The sequence below is a fragment of the Phodopus roborovskii genome, unplaced genomic scaffold (assembly GCF_943737965.1).
Source record: "Phodopus roborovskii unplaced genomic scaffold, PHOROB, whole genome shotgun sequence".
Taxonomy (NCBI): Eukaryota; Metazoa; Chordata; class Mammalia; order Rodentia; family Cricetidae; genus Phodopus; species Phodopus roborovskii.
Genome location: NW_026125295.1, coordinates 23,889,671 through 23,904,754, shown reverse-complemented (window position 1 = coordinate 23,904,754; position 15,084 = coordinate 23,889,671).

Genomic DNA, 15,084 nt, shown 5'->3' with positions numbered 1-15,084 from the left:
CACGATCCTATTTTAATATGGGGTCAAGGGCATGTTTGTGTTTCCTCACAGGAAGAAAACAAGGCTTGATGGCTGCCAGAACATTTGGTGAGGTGTATGGAGCAGAGGAATGCCAGATCTGGTGATACTGTGACTTCTGGAGTTCCCTGAAGAGATTTTGAGTGAGTTCTGCTGAAGTTGTGTTCCTGACCCTCTGATGTCATTGTACAGTCTGAGAAGGAAAGGAGACTATTGTTGATTTCCAGTTTCTCAACAAACCTGCTACATCAACTTCCCAAACCTGTGAGTTTTTATCCTGGATCCAGCCAAGGACTGAATGTCTAACAGTTTATCCACAGTACATCTTAGGACACAGACTCATTTTTCCCAGTCTTCCCCTTTGGGGGAATAGGACTCATTATAAATAAACACTGATATGGAGATTATGTGTAGCCAAAGCCCCTCTTCAATATTTGAGGAGGAGATGGACAAAAGTTTTACAGCTAGCATTCAGTACTCATGGACTGTAGTATCTTAAACTTATCTTTGGAAATTACAAGCAGCAGTGCATTGGACTTTAAGAGAGGGAAAAAGAGAAGGTTCAAATTGTGGAGTTATTCATACTTTACCCACAAAAAGAACATTTTATTGTACTTTGATTAAATTAAAATTATGAAAATTGTAATCTAGCCAATTATATGTCTATTGTTAATAACCATACTGAAATTATTAATACTTACAACCTTTGCTATGTAAGTGTTAATGGATGAAAAAAGTCAGCTCATTCTGACAGGAATTTGACATGATGTTTATGAGTCATTAGGTACAATGTAACTAAGAAGGCAGATTTAGGTTTTGATACAAAAAAAACTATTGGAGACATCCTAGACCAATTTTAAAAGGCCATTTCATTTTGATCATCCTTTATTCCTTTTATAGGAGATTTTGTAGCCACAAAAGCATATGCCTTGCTTAGCATTATTGAGCTTGCTTGTTACTCTGGATGAAAAGTTGGCTCAGAGGTATATGGCATCAAACTATACACTATCCCCTAACATTTTTGATTTCAGAGGCTGGTAGTCAAAGACAGGGAAGATATTTTTGCTTCTAGGTAAACTAAGACAGGTCACACATGTCAGGATGTGTGTTCCAATGATGGGTAAGGCTAAAATGTGGGAAAAGACAACCCAAGACAGACAGTTATCTGTCCTGTAACAGGAATACAAGTATTATTTAATTAAATTTAGAAGGGGAAAATGTCAGGGCTCATAAAGATGGCTCCACTTCATCTTGGTACAAGGTCAGAGAGTTCAAAACTATCCATAGTAAGTCATAAGACCTAAAGGTCTAAGGCATGGCTACAGTAGGATGTTTGATCTTGGCCTTGGGTGTCTTATCTAAATAACAACAGATTTGATATGAGGTGTGGTTACTCTTGACCCTCAAGGCCAAATAAGGAGAAATTGAATCTAAAGTGTGGTTACCAAATCTGTGGAGAATTGAGGAAGTCTGTTCTGTATGTATGATACCATGTTCCCCTTTTTTGTTAAGGTATTTTAGAATGGCGAAGAATAAATTTGGGGCATTCAGTATGGATTGGGTTTAGCCCTTCTGACTTTATCCTATGTCTCCGTCTTTTCTCTTAACGTCTTTAGCTCCTCCTCTCAGGTACTAACTGGGCAAGTTGGCTGTCTCAGACTGTAGCTGCACAAAAACAGACTCACACAAATGATGTTGAATATTTTTCATAAATTTAGTGACAATTTGAATTTATTCTCTTAACATGTGTTTGCTCATATCCTTTGTCAATTTTAAATTGGATTATCTGTCTTTGCTACTGAGTTGCTTTTCCTTATATATTCAGGACATTAATCCTTTGTTATTTGAATAGTTGGCAAAAGTTTACCAACTTGGAGATTTTTTCTACAATCTTGATCACTTTTCTTGCTGTGTGGAATCTTAGTAGTTTAATTTAATCCTCTTTGCATATTTTTCGATTTGTTTCTTATGGTTTAGGGACCTTAGACAAAACAAACTGCAAAATCCCTACCGACACTGTCTTCCCTCTTATCTGGGAGCACTTCCCCTATAATTCCTTTAAGTAGTTTCATGACTTATATTTATGTATTTGATCCCTTTGAGATTAATTCTTCCTATGAGGTGAGAATAGAGGCTGAATTTCAATCTTTTGCATTTGCATATCCAGTTTCCCATCATAGTAAAATCTGTAACATCCTAAAACCAAAATAAAACCTAAATCACTGTGAACAGAGGTGGACCAAGTAAAACCAGCCACATACGATGTCTGTGAGTGTTAGGAGAATCAGAGAGACCCTTGTCTACTGGTCCAAACTGATTCCTGAGATATACTATTCAGTGCAAAGAGCCGTGTAGGGATGTTTTGTGGGACCACCATTGGTTTCAGGAAAAGCCTGGCGTCTTTGATTTATATTTCATATGCTATGTAAAGATAAACTGTTAGATTTATGAGAGAGCAAGAACAAAGTGGAAGGGACTATGTATCTTAGTTTATGGAATTAATTCTAAAGCAATTTAAATATGTTTTTACATAGTTATAAAACAAAGTAAACTGCAAAGAATGCATTGAAACAAATTTAACTACAAGTTGAGTTCTGCACAGGAGGAATTCTTTCAAATGAAAAGGGTTGGGGCATCAACACAGTCTGACTGGACCCTCTGTGAATTTTATCCTTTACCATGTAACCAACACAAAACAAAAGTGAGAAGAGGTACTTAACTCTTTATTAACCACACAGGTTTTAGTCATGATCATATTGTTATGAAATGGTTGGATGGACATTGAACATTCATGTGAATGAGAGCTTATGCTGTTATAAAGAAAGGACAAGTGGGTGACAGTTAAAGTCAAGAAAGCCCAGCGATGCTGAGTAGAATTGGAAATATTAATACTAATTTTTGAAAATAAAAGTTAGCCTCGCTGTAGTGTGCTTTGTTATCTTTGGAATCTTTGCTTAGCTGCTGTGATTTGTTAATGAATGAGCTGAGAACATTATCTTTAAAAAAAGTACTGACTCTGGCCACAGAAAAGGCTCAAAGACCACGACTTACCCAATAGTAAGAGATACTTTTGTTCCCCATATTGTGGCACTGGATGCCACTGAGAGGAAACTGAGCTTTATGGAGGAATGGGTGACTGCAGATCTGGGCAAGAACACAATAAATATGGATCTGTATCTTATAACACTTAAAAGGCCCCCCTCAGAACTATTTTGATTTTGATAGAGGGCACACAACAGGAAGGACAGCAAGCTAGTGTGGCAGGAACAAGTGACAGCTCGAAAGGCAAGGAATGAGAGCAGATGAGTGGTATAATGGTAACTGTGGTATGAGGCCTAGGGACCTGATTAGGTTTGAGGCACTTAGTTCCTCTAGTAGTCTGGAGAGTCAGCTACTCATAGATCAGCTGAATGTTTTGAAAAGTTGCTTGCAGTGAGGAGGAGCATCCTCAGCTAAGATTATGCCCCTATTCAAATAGCATCCCTGATTAAAGTGGGACAACTTTTAAGGATTATCCCAGCTAACCAAGAAGTCCTGTTGGGTTAGCTGAGGTTTACAACTTTGATTATGTTACAATTTGTCTCTTACTCATGCTGAGTCTTATTTACTTCAGTCCCATGATGGTCTGAAAGAGAAATGTGAAATGGTATTTAGTTTGTAATCAAACAATTAAAGCTTGTCTGAAGATTAGAATGCAGAGCTAAGCCACTGGTTACCCACATGCCCAGTTAAGCATTAAGCCACTGGTTAGTTCCTCACACCCCTGGTGCGCGCACACACACACACACACACACACACACACACATGCACACACACACACACACACACACACCACACACACACTAAGCCACTAGTTAGCCCTAGAGGATAGACAGTAGTGGCCACACCTTTAATCCCAGCACCCAGGCAGATGGATCTCTGTGATCTACTCATGGGAGTCAGTCTAAAAGAGAAACAGAGCTCACACCTTTGATCTCAGCATTTGGGATGACATGCCTTTAATCATAGCACTAGAGAGGAAGATAAGGCAGGGGCTCAGTGCAGTCTCAGGGCAGCTTGAGGTTTGGTGGAGAGTATTGCAGTCTGCAGTCACTCTGAGGACAGGATCACTCCCCTTCCCATTCCTTTGGTCTGAGCCTTAGTAGAGGTAAGAACTCTCTAGTGGCTTGGCTGCTTTGCTTTTCTGATCTTAAGCTTGAACCCCAATATCTGTCTCTATGTTTACTCTTCATTCTACAGAAATGAGCACCATAGCCCAGGTATTTGAATTCTTCAGCAGCTGATGATCACAGTGTGAGGTTATGGAACGCTTAGGAAGTAATCTTTCTGAAGGAAGTGCTCACTGAGGGCAGACCTTATAGGATTATGGTCTTACCTCACATCTAGTTCATTGTGCTTTGTGCTTGCTGTTGAAGGTGTGATCTCTCAGCTTCCTGCTCCTGCCACCTGTTTGTTAAGTGCCTCCCCTGCCATTGTGGACTTTCTCTAGCACTGTAAGCCCAAATAAACTCTTTTTTGTGTATGCGAGTTGCCTTTGGTCACAGTATTTTATCACATCACAAAATGCAACTAATATATTCCCCTAGACTAGTCCCCAGGAAACCACTTTTGTGTAATCCCACATTGCAGAGTCTGTTTCTTGTGGAACCTGGATAAGAAAATAGATTTGGGTACATCTGGTTTAGAGGCCCACTGCCCATAAGATCTAGCACCTTCATTTTGTCCCATGAGAGCAGCTTCCAGTAATCCTACTATGGGATATGACCTATATTCACTGCTCTAACTATGGACTCCCACTAGGAATTTAGTTTATTCACTGTCCTCCTAGATGAGGTGTCTTATTATTTGAGGTCATTTTTATCATGAGCAATGTTGCCAGGAAACAAACTGGCTGTCCACCTTCATTAGTTTCCAGGGGAACGGAGCTGGATAGTTAACCTCAGGTCTTATTTCCACAGAGAAAGAAAATGTGCTTTGTTAACCATTTATTCACATTTTAAAAGCCATGAATTCATAAAGATAACTTCAAGCAAACAAAAATGCAACATCCCTTTTTTTAGAGATTATTAGGAAACCAACTCATTATTTTGAAACCTGGTGAATAAACAGAAATAATATTTTATCCAGACTTTCTCCTAATATACTGTGCCTTAGGATAATGAATAATCTGATAAAAGGTTTTTTTTTTTTTTTAAATAGAACTATTCCAGGAGAACAGAATTAAGCTATCATCCTGTTGCAGCTTCTAATGAAAAGAGGAGTCTAGGTCCAAATCTATCACAACTGCTAATAACATCAGAGGGAGGCAACTTGATGCTCTCTGTCTCTGATGGGAACTCACAGCATGACTTACAGCATTCTTGCAGAAAATTCCACCCCAATATGATCAGGCTTCTAGTTCTTAATAGTCACTGTCAGGGATTGAAGATCATGCTAAATGATATCCTTACACAAAATGTTTAGCTGTAATGTATAGGTTGAGTATGCCTTACTCAGAATGCTTAGCTATCATGTATAGGTTACCCAGAATTCTTGGAATCAGAAATTATAGAGTTAAATATAAAAAAATAGAGTATTTACATACACATACCATATAAATTTGTGTATGTATGTATGTATGTATCTTGGTGGTGGGAAAACAAACCTAAGAACAAAACAATTATTTCATATGTACCTTCTGTACATAGCCAGATGGCAATTTCAGTCAATATTTTGACATTTTGTGCATGAAACAAAGTTTTATGGTATCTGCATTTTTACTTGTATCACATTGGTGTTGGAAACATTTTTGAGTTATAGAGCATGTCAGAGTTCTGAGAGTTTGAATTAGGGATGCTCACCCAGTCCGTTGTTTGTAGTATGGTTATTTTAAATGCACTCTCAACTTTTAGATGTAGAGGCAGATGAAATCACAGATGAAATGCTAAAAAAATTTGTTTTTCTCTCAAATAATCTGCACCATGGGGAAATAGGTATAGAATTAAATAGGATTAGTCATGCATTTATAAACAGTGAAACTGGGAATTGGTTTGTTGGCTCCGTGTTGTTTTCTTTACTGTTACATGTTTGAACATTCCTTTTGAAATGACTAGAAGCATTTACATTTTAGTGCAATAATCTGTCCATAGATATCGCCTGCATTCTTTGGTTCTTACTATTTGTCTTAGTTAGGCTTTCTATATCGCTGTGAAGAGACACTATGACCATGGCAACCTTTATAAAGGGAAACATTTAACTGAGGTGGTAGCTTATCGTTCAGAGGTTCAGTTCACTATTATTATTATTATTATTATGGCAGGGAGCATGGTAGCACCTAGGCAGACATGGTGCTGGAGAGGGGCTGGGAGTTCTACATCTGGATTCTCAGGAAGCAGGAAGGAAGAGTGAGACACTGGGCCTAGGCTGAGTTTCTAAAACCTCAAAGTTCTCTCCAACCCCTACCTCCCATGACACACTTCCTCCAAAGAGGCCACACCTACTTAAAGGCCACATCTCCCAGTTGCGCCACTCCCTATGAGCCTATGGGTACCATTTTCATTCAAACATCCGGTTTTGTATACATCTGTGAATAAAATAGGCCTTACTATAATACATTGCGGGGGGGGGGTTTACAATAGACAATGGAAGGTTAGGGAAATGTGTGTCTTCTGTGGCTACTCTTTGGCTACTGGGCAATTAAATAGAAATCTATTCCTTGTTGTGCTGCATAAGCTCAAAGAGATGAATTTATGTGTAGACCAGAGGTCTCAGGTCAAGATGGTGGCAGGGCCATGCTTCCTATGAGGTGCCAGGGAAGTATTTGATCCAAGCTCCTTGTTTTCTACTAATTTGTTGATTTTAAGTTAGTATTCAACATAATGACACATGTGTATCATGGTTCTTCCTCCTAGTTTGTCCCCCCCTGCTGTCCTTTCCAGTGTTCTGTGCTTTCCATCTCGCTGCTTTCGTTTTCCTTTCAAATAGCCTCCTCTTCTATTTTTACCGTACATGTATCCTATCGTCCTTTCTTCCTCATCATATTTATCTACCATATACATTTATCTTTAAATACCATACCAATATTTATCTTTTATGAGCTTGTATGAACATGACTTTATGTGGGTTCTGGGAATCACATTTAGTTTCTGGGCTTTGAAATTGGTGGTTTGAGTCCAGATGGTCCCCTAGGCTCAGGCACTTCAACACTTGGCCCTCAGGGCGAAACAGTTTGGAGAGGATAGAAAACCTTTAGTAGATGGAGTCTTATGGAAGAAGTGTATCACTGGGCTGGGCTTTGAGGCTTTAGAGCCTTGCCTTCTAGTTCACTTTCTCTGCTTTGTGTTTGAGGTTAAAGACCTGATCTTGCAGCTTCCTGCTCAGGCTACATGCTGCTGTGCCTCTCTCACCATTTCCTTCTAGAACCATAATCCAAAGTAAACTTAGTCTTCCTAAGTAGCTTTTGGACACAATCTTTTAATCACACCAATGAAAAGTAATCAACACAGACACAAATAATACATTTAAAAGATTTATTTATTTTATGTGTACAAATGTTTTCTCTGCACATATGTAATCACACCATATGCCTGGTGCCTGCAGAGGCCAGGATAGGGCTCTGGGTCCCTGAAGCTAGAGTTGTAGAAGGCTTTAAGACACTGTGTGCGTGCTGGGAACTGAACTTGGATTCTCTGCAAAACTAGCAAGTGATCTCTACTGCTGAGCCAGCTGTCTATCCCCGAAAATAATAAATTAAAAAAATATATGTACATATAAAGTGATACATATATATATATGTACACACACAAATATATATATACATATATATATATATCCAAAATTCAGTTGCATATTCACCTGTGTACCCACATGAACAATACACACACATAATTAAAAAATAAAAGGAAAAAGAAAACTGATGATAAAATAGAAACAATAAATTATAGAATAGGCAGAAGAAAATAATAAGAAAAATGGATCAGAAGATGCCTGACTTGGAGTTAGTTCTTTCTAGTCCCTGTGCCAATCACTGTGGATATCCCCAATCTGTGATCTGAGTGGTATGATTAATGTCTCAGCTGCTGCAAGCCCTTCTCTGCTTCAAGCTCTGGTGTGTTAATTGTGAGTTCATCTAGGCTGGAGGTCTCTACTCTGTGTACTTGAGAATCTGTCCGGTGTCTAAGTCACAGTATATATTAGGGATGCCCCAGAGTGTATGGAATAACCATGTTGCTCAGATCTGCTTTGGGTAGGTGGGGTGTTTGTCACTGTTGATTGTGGCAGTTTCAGAACTGGCTATTTCTACAAACCTCATTGTCCATAGTGTCTTCCACTCTCCAACACAGCCCATTGGCCCCTGGTCAAACTTCTTATTGGACTGAATGCTTGCCTGCAGCCATGGCATTTTTTCTTTTGGTGGTCTCAACCATCTATCCAATGCTAGGCATAGTGCTCATGGGATCCTGCATTCCTGCTTTCTGCTTCCTAGAGCAGATTAGTTCCTAAGGACTGGACCCTTGGCAAGATGGCTCCTGGTTGCTGTGCTCTGGGATGACTGGGTTAAATTCCTCTACAGTTTGCTTGGTATACAGATGGAGTCTTTCCAAATGCAAGTCCCTGAAGTGTGTTCCAAGCTTGTAGGAGCCATAGGCTTGCCAGACTATTAGGTTTGCTGGTCCACAGAAGATTTTTTATCAGTGCTGATGTCATCAGCTTACCTTATTTGGGCCGCCTGTGCCATGACTTGGTCTCTGCTTTTCTCTGGGTTGCCCTTCAAATTCTCCTGCTGTGTCTAGCCTTCCCTACTTCTCTGTTGGTTGTTAAAGTCCTTCCTGACTTTGTCTGCTTATAGGATGAATTTCCCTTTGCTATTGACTCTCTTCTCACTCACAGAATCAAGGGTTAGGTGTTGAATGATTGTCCTTCTGAAGTTTCTGAGGTTAGGAGATGCTAAGTGGAATAACTCTTAAACACCCATGCTCATCCCTTCACCCCATTACCTGGTTAATACAAGATAATTCCTACCCATGGTGTGTTTGGGGAGGTTTATATATATATAGGTCTCTACATAGAGAGTATGATGGTTTCTCTTTATTGGCAACCTTTCTGGATTTGGAAACATGTGTCTGGCTATGGCATTGTGGGTGTTTCTAGAAGGCTTAACTGAGAAGGGGAGTTCTATTCTGAATATACAAGCACCATTCCCTGGGCTGAAGTCCTGGACTTTATAAAAATCTGGAAAAGGAGGAAGCCTGTTAGGAATATGTTTTTCTGCCAGCCTGGTCACACTGCCATGCCAGTCCCAAATAACACACACAGACTCTGCATTAGATATAATTCTGTTGGCCTATTACTTGTTTCTTATTGGCTAGCTCTGTCTTAAGTATTTCCACGTGGTCTCATCTTACCAGGAAGAGTGGCTGGTGTTCTTCTCTCTCCAGTCTCTCCATGTTGACTCCTCCCTACTCCTTCCAGAATCCTCCTTGTCTCCTAGTCCCTCCTATCTTGCTTTCCTATTGGCCAACAGTGCTTTATTCATTAACCAGTGTGAGAAACATATTTACAGAATGGCATCTCCCATCAGAAGCCAGTCTCTGCTACCTCATCAGCCAAGAGATGTTCCCGTGAGCTGCCAGTGTTATGGAGTCTTGCCATTGTGATCTGCTGTATCCACCCCAACTCTGAGCCCCAAAAAAGCTTCTCCTTAGATTGCTTTTCATCAGGTATTTGACTGCCATGATGAAAAAGTAACCAATACTAAGGATTATCAAAGGATTAAAGATTGTCTTAAATAATTCCTCTTATTTAGTTAAATTTCCATATGTGAAGGTTATTATTTGCAAGTTTTTAGGTAATCAAATTCATTTAAAAAATCCTTCTAAAACTAAGCTATGAACTACTAATGGTAAAGCCATAGATATTATTTTTCCAGCCCTATCAGTTAATGTTTCCATTTCTCTTGGTGTGGCTGCATAGACATTCTAGCCTTGTTAGGTAATGATGAGATTGACACTGACTCTTGCTTTTTGAGTTAGACTTACCCTAGCTTAGGAACCTGCCTAGGAAACCAGAGATTAAAACTACCTATTGTCAAAGTCACAAATATATAGAGCCACAGAATGATAGAGGCTCCCGTACTCCCTAACATAACCCAATTCTTTCTTGTGTCTTAGTGGAGTAACTTACAAAAGTCTGGGCTAGGTCACTCCGGCACAGCCAGGTGTAAAATCCAGGTGACCTGTGTTCCAGGTGCCTGCCTTCCCCAGGTGTCCTCAGAACAAGATAAAAGAGTGTCACTATGCAGCTGTGGAAATGATGGGTGACAGGAAGAAAGTGCTGTAAACATTTCATGTGACATTTACCATACTGGAGAGTTCAGGTTTATAAGCTTCCCTGCATTCAAGAGGCTGTTAAAGTCTCTAATTGCTCATTTATCTGATGGCAGAAAAATCAGTCCCCACAGATACAGACTGACAGGTAAATAGCTTGGCAAGGATGTATTCAAAAGAATAAACTAACACAATATGCCTTCTCTTAAGAGAATACCCAAAGCATAAGATTGTACCATGCTTAGTAGCAGTATTTCTTTTGCAGTCACCATTGACTACAATACCCAGTTTCTTGATGGGTATTACATTCTTTTTGATCATGAAATATTGTACTTTAAGCAAAGTTGGCAGGTCCTATGGGGGCATGCAGAAGAGAGCAATTTGGGGAAGGTTGAAGAAATGTGTAGGATTAGAATTAATCTAGAGAACTCTGATCTCCTCTTCTAGATGTGTTTTACCTTGAGCAAGTGTGTAATTTCATGATTCCTCTCTCTCCCCTCCCCACCCTAGAAAAATGAGAACAAAAATGTATTATAGTAGTGTTTACCTTATTGGAGGGTTTTGGAAGCCTGTAGCTACACAGCATCATATTCAATGCTTGGCTTCTTATGTGTGTTTATTAACAGTGAACTACTCCATTGCAGAGAGACCAAAGTGGGCACTGAATTTAAGTGCCAAGCTTGGACCAATGGCACCAATACACTACAGGTTCCAGCTACCTTGGTATGGTTTTGGATTCTGCCAAGCTGGCTGAAGTTTGAATGTGGTTACTAATTGGCTATGCAGCATTGCATACATTGCTTAATATTTTAAAGTTGCTGTTAGCTCATCTGTGAAATAGGGAGCATTATGATAAGAGTATCCACTTTATGGGCCATTTTTACATATAAATAAGTTGCTAATAACTACTATGATTTTCCAGAAGCTACCACTCAGATATGACAATCCTGTGATAAAGGAAGCAAATTATGTGAAAGTCCCTATAATCAAAGTGTGGGATGGAGCTCATGTGCTCGTGTTTCCAGGCTACAGCCTATCACTTATTTGTCATATGGCTGAACCTTGTGAGTGGTTAGCACACTCATGGGGAGTGGAGGAAGAAGCCACCAGAGAGAAGGGTGGTTGGCTTGAGAACACCCCTGAGTGAGAGACTGTAAGCCCAGGACTGGAGAGGACCTCAGTTTCCTATATTTCAGACTCAGGTTAATGTAACACCCTCTACCCACGCTTCGCTTCCCCAAACCTCTTTGCATTTCCTTGGCAATGGGAGCTTTCTTTGTCTGCCCAGGAAGACTCATTTCAGTTCAGGTTGGGAAAGGCTCTAGCTAGTGGGAAGCTCCTGAGATAAGATGTGGCAAAGCCCAAAGAAACAGTCACTCAGCCGTTTGGAATACTGTTTTCTTAGGAAAGACTTTTAATTGATTTTTATTGATCAGTTTGGGGGATGCTAATACTCCCAATTGGTGAACCACAATTTTTTCCTCCATGACATACTCAGTGTTTTATTTGTAAACAAAAGCTTTTTGAACCACACAGGAAAATAAGTAGTTTCTTGTTGGATCAAATAAACAACCTATTTGTTTTGTATTAGTCCCAAGCTGCTCTCAGAATCGCAAGGTTTTGTTTTGTTTTTTTTTTTTTTTTTTTTGCTAATTATATGAATTTGCTTAACAATAGCTGGTTTATTAACTTATGTTGCTAGTTTAAATTATCTGTGCCCCTTCCAGCTCTCAGGCCTAACTTCACTGAGTAGAAAATGTTCCACACCAGACGTGGAAACTCTCTGCAGTGATGCAGTTTCCCCCTGTGATAGCCGGGATTGATCATCCCAGGCAAGTAATTTGTGTGTTGAGTCACTGGCATGCAGAACCTGGCATGGCCAGCTCTCAGATTTTCTCAATTAGTAGGGCCTGGAAGTATAGGGATGGAAGTACAACTTCCTCATGGATCATTGATGGTACTGATGACAACCTAATGTTGATAGCAAGAGGGCTTCTGGTATTTTCTTTGACTGCCAGACCTGTTGTAGAATATTAATTTAAGGTGTGTTACTTTTAGTTTTGCTCTGGAACTTTTGTTTAATGATACAAAGATGTGTTTGATTAAATAAAATTCACCTGCGGTCAGGAGGCTGAGTCAGCTGACAGGAAGTTGTAGGGAGGAGCCAGGTGGAGAAGGGTTTATAAGGAGCGGGCTAGCATGAACACAAGGACTTCTTGGAAGACTCCAGGAGGTAGGCTAGGTGAGCTGCTTGCTATTTAGCCTCTCTGGGAAGCAGGGTTCTTCCCCAACCTTTGAATCTTGAGTTCTTTAGTGGGATGGAGATTTAAATAAGTTTCTTTAGTAGCTTTGAAAGAGTCAGTGCCTGAGGGAACAGAATTCTCCCAGGCTCCTGCTCTGGAGGCCTAGTGGACCTGCAGTTGCTGAATAGGATAGCCTAGCATAAAAGGCTGACACAGAGAAAAAGAACACAGACCCACAAAGAAGAGTTATGGGGGAAATACCATATACTAGATGTGGGTACAACAGCACCATTTGCTAGACACTGTACCAATTGGCTCTTTAAGGGGTCTTCAGCAGATAGTTTTGTGATCCTGCCTGCTACAAGCATGTGCAGCTATCCAGTTAATTCTTCAGTAGGCTTGCAACCCATTTAATCCATATGGATGCTGTAATCAACTAGGTAGTGCCAAAGTTCCATAAAGTCGTTGCCATTTCATCTCTATGTTTTAGTGTTAACTAAAATAAACTTGTGTCTCATGATTTAATACCACTTGGCCTCTGTTATTCCTGGATCCCATCATTAAAATGGCAATGATATTTTACATTATTCATTGAAATCATTACTCAAATATTTTTACAGTATTATAATATTTAGACATTTCTAATTTTTCTACTGCTGTATTATAGTTTTATACATTGAACTTGCATACTATGATCTTGTTAAATACATTTATTGGTCATAGTAAATCAATTGTAGACTTCTTAGGATTTTGCCCACATGTCATCTATGTGCATAAACATTTTCTTACATTGTAATTTTTATAAATGCATGGGCTTATTTCTGCTTCATCATGTAGTCTTGATACAGTGTTAAATGGAGAAAATGACAGTGTCTATCTTTGCTATGCTTACCATGCTTTGCCTTTATAATTTCCTTCCATTCCTACTTCTAAAATTAAAATAGATGTTATATTTTGTCAAAAAATTCCTGTTCCCATTGAGATATTCAAACTATATTTTTTTCATTTTCTTAATCTACCAGTGAGATAATCCACTCTTTAAATGTTCTTTTCATGATTAAAAAAGTTATGAATTATATGTCTAATAGGCTTGGGGTGTTCATATTTTTTATTATATCTTATCTAGTTGTGATAGGTTGTGTTTTCAAAGGAAAGTATCTACTTTTCTGAATATTAACATAATTATTCATAGTCTCTTATGTTTGAGGACTTATAAGATCCGCAAGGATGGTCCTTTATGGATCTGAAGCACACCTTTTTCTTGTTCTTTGTCAGCAGAAGACTTTCAGCTTATTAATATCTTCATAAAACAACTTGGACACTGGGCATGGAGCTTCAGTCCTTTAATCTGAGCACTTGAAAAGTAGAGCTAGGTGAGCTCTGTGAATTTTCAGCTAGCCTAGTCTACACATCAAGTTTCAGGATAGCCAGGGCTACAATAGTGAGACACTGACTCAAAATAAATAAACAAACAAACAAATAAATAAATAAATAAATAAATAAATAAATAAAGCAGCTTGGTTTTGTTGACTTTCTATATTATGTTTTCTGTCTTACGGGTTTTTATTCTTATTTTTATTGTATTTTTCTACTTTGTCACTTAATTATTCTGGCTTAGTTTGTTTATTGTTTTCTAACTCCTCTTGCTATACATTTAGACTTTCATTCTGTAACTTCCTTCCTTTCTGTGTGAGTCTTTAGAGCTGTGGGAGGCGTCCTGATAATTGCTTGCTTGGTATTCTTTCTCCACTCGTGGACACACACACTCACAGGAGACCCTGATCTAGACAAGCCCCAGTTCAAATTCTCTTCTAAGGGGACTTTGGGTTGCATGGAGATGACAAAGCTGTCACAGTGAGTGACCCAGCATTGTTGGGAAGCAGAAATGAGAGCATGGGAACAAGGCAGATTATGTTTTCCGGTTATGACTATAGATAGCACCTTCTTGTGTTTTACTGCTCTTCTTCAAAGACCGACAGTTCTTCATCTAGTGGTAAGAGCGTTTGCCTTTGGGCATCCTTTGGGAAAGTTTTAAAAATTATAGTAGAATTATCTTTATCCTAAATATTTGTGACATTCATATCTGAAGTCACTAAGTTGTGGTGTTTTGGGTAATGCTAAGGGGACCTTTGGACAAGCCTTTAGCTTCTTCCTGGCTTCTCTCTCTTGTTAGTTTTATATTTCATATTTTTATTTGAAAACATGTAAATTTCATTAACACTTTCAAAGTGCCTAACATATTTCTAGGCAAATGTTCTGTGTGTGTTTAGATTTCATCAGCGCTTAGGATTTATCCCTTATTAATTACTAATTTTCTAATTCTGTAGTTTGCCTCTTTTATCCTTGATTAGCTAGTGTTTTTATTTATTTATTTATTTAATTTTATATAACAAAGTCCAATTAAATGAAAACAAACATTTATATACAATATTTGGGAATTTGGGCGCGCCCACTGCCCGCGGGGGCGCGCGGGCGGACGAACCGCGGGCGGGGGCCGCGTTGGGCCCTTGCCGCGCGCG